Consider the following 9,568-nt stretch of genomic DNA (forward strand, 5'->3'; position numbering starts at 1 on the left):
TGATGAGATTATTCTAAACCAAGGATGAGAGCCAAACAGGTACAGTAGAAACTATTCCTGTATCTCTGTCGTAAAAATCCCCTGTCATGCTTTCATACCCTCTCCTTTTATACTTTTCAGCCCACCTCGTTGCTATTACTCTTTCCATCCCTTTTATCTTAGCTTTAATCTTACCAGCAAGTGTAAACAAAGTGCACTACTGCTTTTCCAGTCTGAAATTCCATCTTTATTGACACAATGCCACCATGTTGAGTTCTGGCTGCCTACATAAGAGCTGTAATAGCAAATAGATTTTTGCAGCTACTACAAGTGTCCTGTACCGATTCCCTAACACAGCATCAGTTCAGTAAAATCATCCCACGCCCATTATGGGTGTGGGATGATTTTACTGAACTATTGCTGTGTTAGGGAATCGATACAGGACACTTGTAGTAGCTGCAAAAATCAAGCACTGCTACACACAGCAGGGCATCAGGGTCGGATGCTGCTCTTGTCTTTATAGCTTAGTCAGCTGGTGACCTGCTGAGATAAAGAAAGCGAGAGAGACGCCATGGCAAGATACAAGATACTTTACCCAAAATGCTTCATTATCATGCAGCTGAATGCCGATAGTCCTCTAAGAGCTTAAATCAAAGGCAGTCTTCCAGCTGATGGTTCTGAGGCCTCTAGGGCACACTTCCAAGCAGGGTTGCACAGGGTTAATGTGCTGGGTTAATACGCAGGGCTGCATTACATTGGCTCAGTGATCAGGGATGGGCACCTGCTGGGTGAGCTGTGATAAGATCCTGGCTCTGCAGCAGGAGGGAAGAGGGGTGAGGTGGGGGTGTGATCCATGACTCCTGTCCCAGGTGATCCCTGTGTTCTAGTGACAGTGAAGGCTACCAGTTCTCTGAAGCATCAGGAGCACCCCCTTGCCACTCCCTACCCTTCACTTTTGAAGCACCACAATGCACACACAGATTTGAGAGGGGAAATTGCCATGTCTTTAGATGTGAATGGAGACAGAGATGTCTATGTTTTATCAGTAGTCACTTCTTTCGGGGTCAGCGTCGATGCTTTGTTCTCTCTGGCACAGACGTCATGGCTAGTCTGGGAGCTGAGCAGGAAGGTGCTGAGACTGTTATCTACTCTGAAAATGTCACATTTATTCTCCACAACTGGAACGTTGCCCAACTGTGCCCAGTGCAATATAGAAGACACGTTTACTGCGGATCTGAATAGCACCAAATGTTTCCCTTTTATTTCAACTATCCCTACGTTACTGTAATAACTGAAAACAACTGACCAAGGCCCACCATTTTACTTAGGTTGTCCAATAACACTCCAGAAAATGCCCACACACTGCCTGTTCCCTACCACTAAAATAGAATGCTGTGTGACTTATTTTCGCCGTGGGTCATGTGAAACATTTGTCCACCACAACCACTTTGGAACTAACGTGATAGATTTGAAGTATAAACAGGTCACACAGAGGAGCTCTTCTACTGAGGACTTGTGGGCATTCATAATCTCAATGAGTGTTAATAAAAATAGCAAGACAATTCACTGAGTAGACCTATAAAGATTATGGTGCCCTGTGTTGGACAACCATATCTGTTGTTATATGTACACTGGCTGCCTGGACGTACAGGCTACCCAGTCATGCAGTTTGTACAGATAAGATATTACCAGTGTGTTTTTCCTTTGGTTCCTAGGTCAGTGTTTTCACAAGACAGGTTTCACTATTACACATAAAAAGGGAAGATACGTTGTTATAAAGTCATTATGTCAGGCAAATTTGCTGCAAATGATGTAATAGGAATTATGGTTGAACATTGTACTTTTCAGGAGGAAAAGCCATAAAGTTTATATCAAACACGAGCCTTGTGTCACACATGCCCGGTCACTATCAGCCCAATCACAAAGTAAAGGACTTGTTTGAACGTGACCAACCTTGTGACAACACCACTGTGCTCGTCACTGGCCCTTATAAAAGGGCATTTATAACATGTGATGGGCTCACTTTTTTAGTTCTGTGGCTATGAGACTCATTACATGTGATGGGCTCACTTTTTTAGTTCTGCGGCTATGAGACATACATGCATACATACACACATACACACACACACACACACATACATACATACACACACACACACACACATACATACATACATACATACATATACAAAAACATCACAACATACTATCCCTTCCCTCCCACACTCTCATTTCCCCTGTTGGCCAAATTTATTACTCCTGATCAATAGAAGGCAACTGTTCAGAAAAGGAAATTAAAGGCTGCCATCTCAAGAAAATGTTATCAGTACAACCTCTCAAAGTGTATTTAATTTTTATCTAAGTGTAGAAAAGACATTAGATCTTTCAACCAGGCTGATACAGTGGGAGGTTTGGAGGATTTCCAATTAAGCAAGATCTGCTGGCGGGCTATGAGGGAAGCAAATGCTACAACGTCTGTTTTACTTTTAGTGAGACTAGGAAACAGAGATGGAACTCCAAATATAGCTATCAAAGGACAAGGCTGCAGGTCAATATTGAGAATGTTAGAGTATTAAAAAAGGATGACCAATACTCAGACAGCTTAGAACATAAAACATGGGTGTGGTCTGCTGGAGTGATTGAACATCTGTCACGCCATTTGTGTCTGGGAGGAATTTACTACGTTTTCTTTGGTGTAGTGAATTCTGTCCTTGAACTGAATTAAACTTAACCGAGCACATGAGGGTGTGGAGTTAATCCTAAGAAGGTCAAGTTCGCGACTCCATTCTGTCTTCATTTTGTTTATTGGAGAGGGTTCAGAGGAAAGTATAATGTAATATAATCTAGAAATCAGGTTAAATCTCTTCTAGCAACGTCTTGGGAGGTAGTTTAGGAAAGGTGGAAAAGAGCGAACAAAGAAAATAGCAGAAAAGATTTGAATGAGCCAGATTACATTTAGCTACGAGATCATTAAAAGTGTCAAACTTCCCATCTAAAAATACATCTTTGAAACATACCAAACCTCTCTCTCGCCACAAAACAAAAGCCTGGTGGAGTTTGGAGGGTAAAAATAGGTGATTGTTACAGATAGGGCTTAGAAGAGAAAGGGCAGAAAGTCTAACATGTTGACGAAATTGTCTCCAGATCTTCAGAGCAGAGAGCACAATGGGGTTTCCAGTATACTTTGAATGACTCAAGGACAGTGGGGCACAAGCAAGAACAGAAAGGGAGTATGATTGGCAGGAGTGTGCTTCTATTGAGCACCAGTTCTTACTTGGAGCATTACACCAGACCATAATCTTTTGAACATTGGCTGCCCATTAGTAAAGCAGTACATTTGGAAGTGCCAATCCTCTATCTTGTCTCCTTCTTTGAACTATTGCTCTACGTAACCTAGGTGATTTGCCTGCCCAGATAAAATGACTGATGAGCCTATCCAACTTGGTAAAAAATTATTTCGGCATAAAGATCGGAAGACATTGGAAAAGGGTATAGAAACCTAGGTAAAATTGAGATTTTAACAGATTGGATTCTGCCAGCTAAGGAGAGAGGCAAACTATCCCAGCATTGTAAGTCTGCTTCATCTCATGTGACTAGACTTGCAAAATGTGTTTTATGGAGGGTAGCCTGAGAATGTGTTATATTCACACCTAAATAGGAAAAACCAGAGGGAGACAGATGGAAATGCAGGGCTCCAGGGGAAATTTGCTTGGCAGCGGGGTTGATCGGAAAACGTTAACTTTTCTGGATGTTCAATTTGTAACCTGTGAATGATCCAAATGTGTTTAAAATATGCAGTATGTTATTGACAGAGTTGACAGGGTTAGTGATATATAATATTAGATCTGTCACGCGTACTCCCTCTACAACCTCTAGTGTCATCAGGCTGCTGATGATCCTGCACATCTGTCACCATCGTCAAGCGCACCAGCACCTCAAGACACTCACCTGGGCTCCATCACCTCCTTGATTCTCTTCCCTATATCTGTCACTCCCCTTGGTTCTTTCCTCAAGTGTTATTGACTCTGTTTCATGTCAGTGCGATTTGTATTTTGTTTTTATTGTTTTGTTTATTTATTGAAGCACTCACTCCCTGTACTTGCTTCCCGACTCTCAGCGCACCCGTTACAAGCTCATCTGCATACAGTGACACCTTGTGTTCTTCACCAGCTCAGTGGATTCCAGTGAATGATCATTTTAAGACCAAGGAAAGCGGTTCTATCACAAGTTCAAAAAGGAGCGGGGACATAGGGCACCCTTGACGGGTCCCTCTGGAGAGGGGGAAGTATTTTGAATATTGAGAGTTGGTGTGTACGCTAGCCGTAGTATCAGAATAGAGCAGACATATCCATGAGATGAAATTGGACCTAAAACCTAATCTTCCCAAAATCTTAATCTATTATGATTCTTGTGTAAGGACGTTGGTACTGTTCTATACTCCCTACAGCCACCCAGTGGCTGTGGCAGCCCCTCTGGTACCTCCGTGATGGATGTTGTGTACTGATTTACTGGGTACAAAAGTAGCTTTTTTTGCCCAGGGACCTTGGAGCAGAAAAATGTATATTTTTATTGTCTTGTCCCCATACCCACAACTCCAGGCTGTCACAATATCTGTTGATATGGTAAGGCAGGGGTTGGTGGACTTTAGCCTGCTGTTTTAATATGCCATTTGCTCCAGGCAGCTCCTCCCTTGCCACTGGGTTTATGAGGAAGTCTACCACTGGTGAAGTCTGAAGGGCACCTGCCAAACTGCACGTAACTGTTCTAAATACTGCTTCCTCCAGTTAGTGAAGTAGCCAGTGTGGTCCATCCAGCCTTCCACATCTCATCAGAGACAGACAGCTATGTAGACATGAATGCAGTCACTGAGTCATTGTTTGTCTCTGTGTTTCCTTTCTTCTGAGAACAGCATAGTCGCTGGATACTCTAAGTTCCAACTTGGTAGGTTTGTCCAACAGATTCCACACTGAGACAGCTAACCCCCTGCTAAGAATAGAACCACTATTTGTTTAGCACGGGTAGTGGTGAGAGTTGGGGTGTGGGTTTCTATTTTCTACTCCATTTTAGCATTTCTCCATTTGAACAGAGACCAAGGTGTGTCACATTCCTTAGTATTCCTAGACAGACAGTAGGCTATGCCAGTGTCCAACAGAACGTGCTGAAGGGCAGGTGAACACTGTAGAGAGAAGGAGAATCTGAAACCTGGACAGATCCTTTGAGACGAATGAGAACACTTCAGGTTGGGGGAACAATGGCCCCTGAAATACAGTAGCTAACACATCAAGACACTGTGTTGCTTTCTCCATTCCAAAGCCCACTGTCCAAGGTGAAATGTTTGCCCTGGCCTGACCGTGGTAGGGATGGCACAATGATCGACTGCCCCCTGGAGCATGAATGAAGATGTGCCAACCTCTAAGATTAGACACTACCCAATGCCAGATACAGTGTAAATAGATGTGGCATGTCTTGTATATGTGTTCTCAGCCTTAAGCATGGCTTTTAAGGGAACTGAGAATGTAGGACTTGTTTTTGAGCTTGCCGCAGAAGGGATCTGTTTACAAAGGTTTCAAACATAGATTGATGCTTACCAGAGAGTGTAAACACAGCAAAATATGCAGTTGAAACAAGACAGGCTGTGTAGAGCCACTGAAGAGTCCACTCAGAAGACAGTTATGTTGTTGTAGAGCTGAGCTCTCTTGTCCAATGGAATAATGCTTTGCTCTGTTTTGAGGGTGATTTAATGACAACAGTAAATATGTGGAGATGCCTTACCCTATCTTTAGGATCTGTGTATGTCTGCATGTGTGTACTCTGAGTCCCTGAGGTTGGGGTGAGGGATGGGCATCAGTACATTTGTGGGAGTGGAAAAACAGAACAACATCCACAGTGCAAACAAGGGCCAGTTTCCTTGGAGGAGTGAGTAATTCCCGCTGCTGTGGCAACTAGCCAACTGCTACTCTACTCCCATCATTTATGGGCCTTGCAGCTCTGTCCTGAGATTATCCCTATCAGTGAATTGAACCGGGATATAACAGACGTCAGCAGTCCTTGTTGCTCCGGATAGTTTCTGGCTTCCCTGCAGCTGGTTAGGTTATGTACATCAGAGCAGAATATCTTCCCTCTGACTGGCTGCCTCTCCTCCAACTGTCTCCTTCCAGCTCCCCCACTCTCCTCCAGCTGTTTCCTTCCAGCTCCCCCACTCTCCTCCAGCTGTCTCCTTCCAGCTCCCCCACTCTCCTCCAACTGTCTCCTTCCAGCACCCCCACTCTCCTCCAACTGTCTCCTTCCAGCTCCCCCACTCTCCTCCAACTGTCTCCTTCCAGCTCCCCCACTCTCCTCCAACTGTCTCCTTCCAGCTCCCCTACTCTCCTCCAACTGTCTCCTTCCAGCTCCCCCACTCTCCTCCAGTCTGTTCGCTGTGACTTCACCGCTGGCGGTGTAATCATTTCTGGAAACCCACAGAATTTCTCACAGGGACCATGTGGGGGGGGGGGGGGGATTAATTTCACAGCTGTTGTCCTTGAGTTACGTGGTTATTTGCAGAGGTCCGGCGCAAACGCAATTCACCATAACCTACTTACAGACAGATGGGGCTCAGACCCGGGCCAATGAAGAGAATCCACTGGACGATCATGAGACCTCACGTTACCCTGTCTTTCTATATAGAATTATAATACATTTCATGTATGTAACTGCTCTAGCAACACATTACGTGACATGAGTCACAAAATACAGTATAGAATGCTCCAAACTGTTTATAAACACACATAGCAAACAAGAGCACCCACACACTACACTATTCATTCAAGTGGGGCCAAGCTCTCCAAGATCAATATCAGGCGGTGTGGTAGGAAGAAAAATCATGAAAGACTCCAACCACCCAAGCCATAGACTATTCTTTCTGCTTCTGCAAAGCAAGCAGTACCGGTACCGGTGCAAGTCTGGCACCAACAGACTCCAGAAAAGCTTCTATCTCCAAGCAAAAATATCTGATAAATAGCTCACAAAATAGCTACACAGACTATCTGAGTTAACCTTCTATTTTGGCACTGTCTCTATGAGCACTCACAGGGCCTGACACACTCACACACACACACTCACTCCATCACCTGCTCACACACACATAATATACTCATACATTTATACTGACTCTACACACACGCACACCCACTCACATACAAGCTGCTGCTGTTTATCTTGTACCCTGTTGCCTAGTCACCTTACCCTTATACATATCTAGAGTACCTCCATCACTGACCCTGTATATAGTATGCTTACTTATTTATTGTTTTCTTCATATTTCTTCTTATTTCTAGTTTTTTTCCCCTAGTATTACATTGTTATTGATTATTGGGTGGGTGGAGGGAGGGAGGCAGGCAGGCAGGGGGATTGATTTGACTAAGCAGCTAGCTGGCCCGGACCGTGGAGTCAGTAGCCTCATCATTGACAGGTTGTTGCACATAGCGTTACCGTGTAGCAGCACTGAACCATGTTGTGAGGAACCGAAATGCTTGGCATGTTTTTACGTTAGTGCGACACACTAATGCAGTCCTCATAGAGACACCAAGTTTATACACGTTGCAGGGTGCACTCCATATGTGTGAGTGGGCCTCGCCCTGATTAACAGTACACACACCCTCTCTCTGGAAGTTGACAGGGTCACTGGGTGTGTGCGTGGCCTGTTATCTGGCTCTCTCTAGTGGCCATAAGTAAGAACAGTTGTGCCCTATGGGAGAAAGAAAAATAGAGACAAAAAATAACTAGGCACAGTACCTATGACATTACCCCGTGTTTAAGTTGGCAGGCACTCTCAACTGATACTGTAGTAATGCTATAGTGATACTGTACAGAGTTGCAGGTGATGGAGCGGAAGTGAGCCGGTGCCTAAACACCCTGTCGTGTGAAAGGTCATGACCCCACACATGGGGTTTACATTTGGATGTGATCCGTGTGGCCAGTCACCCTGTCCCTCCCACAGTTCTGCTTCTGAGCTAATGCTCTTAAAAGCCTTTATATGATGGACTTTTAATGTAGAACGCTGGGGGCTTTTCTGAAATCCATCAGTCAGCCTCTGTGTATGTGAGTGTCAGCCAAGGTCACTGACGTCTTTATGAAGTCTGGGCGTTGGGAGGAATCTCGGACTATGGTTGATTGGATACTTTGGGTTCAGGTAGAGGTCAAGGCTGGGCAACAGGCACTTTAGTGCCCCAAAACACATACCACTTAACGTTCTACACCTCAACTCAAGATTCTTTAATCAATCAATCAATCAAAAGTATTTATAAAGCCCTTCTTACATCAGCTGATGTCACAAAGTGCTGTACAGAAACCCAGCCTAAAACCCCAAAGAGCAAGCAATGCAGGTGTAGAAGCAATGCAGGTGTACCCTTAGTTCCTATCTGTCCTTATGCAAAGCTATACTATAACCTGATGGAATGTGACCATATACACTACCTTGCAAAAGTTTGGGGTTCAACAGTTAAAAATTGAACCGTGAAGAGGCGACTCCGGGATGCTGGCCTTCAAGGCAGAGTTGCAAAGAAAAAGCCGTATCTCAGATTGGCCAATAAAAATAAAAGATTAAGATGGGCAAAAGAACACCGACACTGGACAGAGGAACTCTGCCTAGAAGGCCAGCATCCCAGAATCGCCTCTTCACTGTTCACGTTGAGACTGGTGTTTTGCGGGTACTATTTAATGAAGCTGCCAGTTGAGGACTTGTGAGGCATCTGTTTCTCAAACTAGACACTCTAATGTACTTGTCCTCTTGCTCAGTTGTGCACTGGGGCCTCCCACTCTTTCTATTCTGGTTAGAGCTAGTTTGCACTGTTTTGTGAAGGGAGTAGTACACAGCCTTGTATGAGATCTTCAGTTTCTTGGCAATTTCTCAAATGGAATAGCCTTCATTTCTCAGAACAAGAATAGACTGACGAGTTTCAGAAGACAGTTCCTTTGTTTCTGGCCATTTTGAGCCTGTAATCGAACCCACAAATGCTGATGCTCCAGATACTCAACTAGTCTAAAGAAGGCTAGTTTTATCGCTTCTTTAATCAGAACATTTTAGTTGTGCTAACATAATTGCAAAATGGTTTTCTAATGATCGATTAGCCTTTTAAAATTATAAACTTGGATTAGCTAACACAACGTGTCATTGGAACACAGGAGTGATGGTTGCTGATAATGGGCCTCTGTACGCCTATGTAGATATTCCATCAGCCGTTTCCAGCTACAATAGTCATTTACAACATTAACAATGTCTTCACTGTATTTCGGGGGGGGGGGGGTCACATTTCTAAGTGACCCCAAACTTTGGAACGGTAATGTATGTACATACATAAATGGGTGATACAGTGGGCTTCATTTGGGTGGCCTTTCAAATCTGTAGCAGACTAAAAGCAGATAAAAAGTACATTGGCAGTACAAATCTAGCTAGATATACTACTCCCAATGGAAACTCTTCTAAATATATTATTGATATTTTGAAGGTTAACAAATTGTAGTTGTTTTTATACTTGGAGTTTTGTAACCTGTCTACTCATATGAGTGTTGTCATGGGAATGGCAAAACCAGGAATAAAAAAAATAAAAAG

Source organism: Oncorhynchus kisutch, linkage group LG7 (assembly GCF_002021735.2).
Source record: "Oncorhynchus kisutch isolate 150728-3 linkage group LG7, Okis_V2, whole genome shotgun sequence".
Taxonomy (NCBI): domain Eukaryota; kingdom Metazoa; phylum Chordata; class Actinopteri; order Salmoniformes; family Salmonidae; genus Oncorhynchus; species Oncorhynchus kisutch.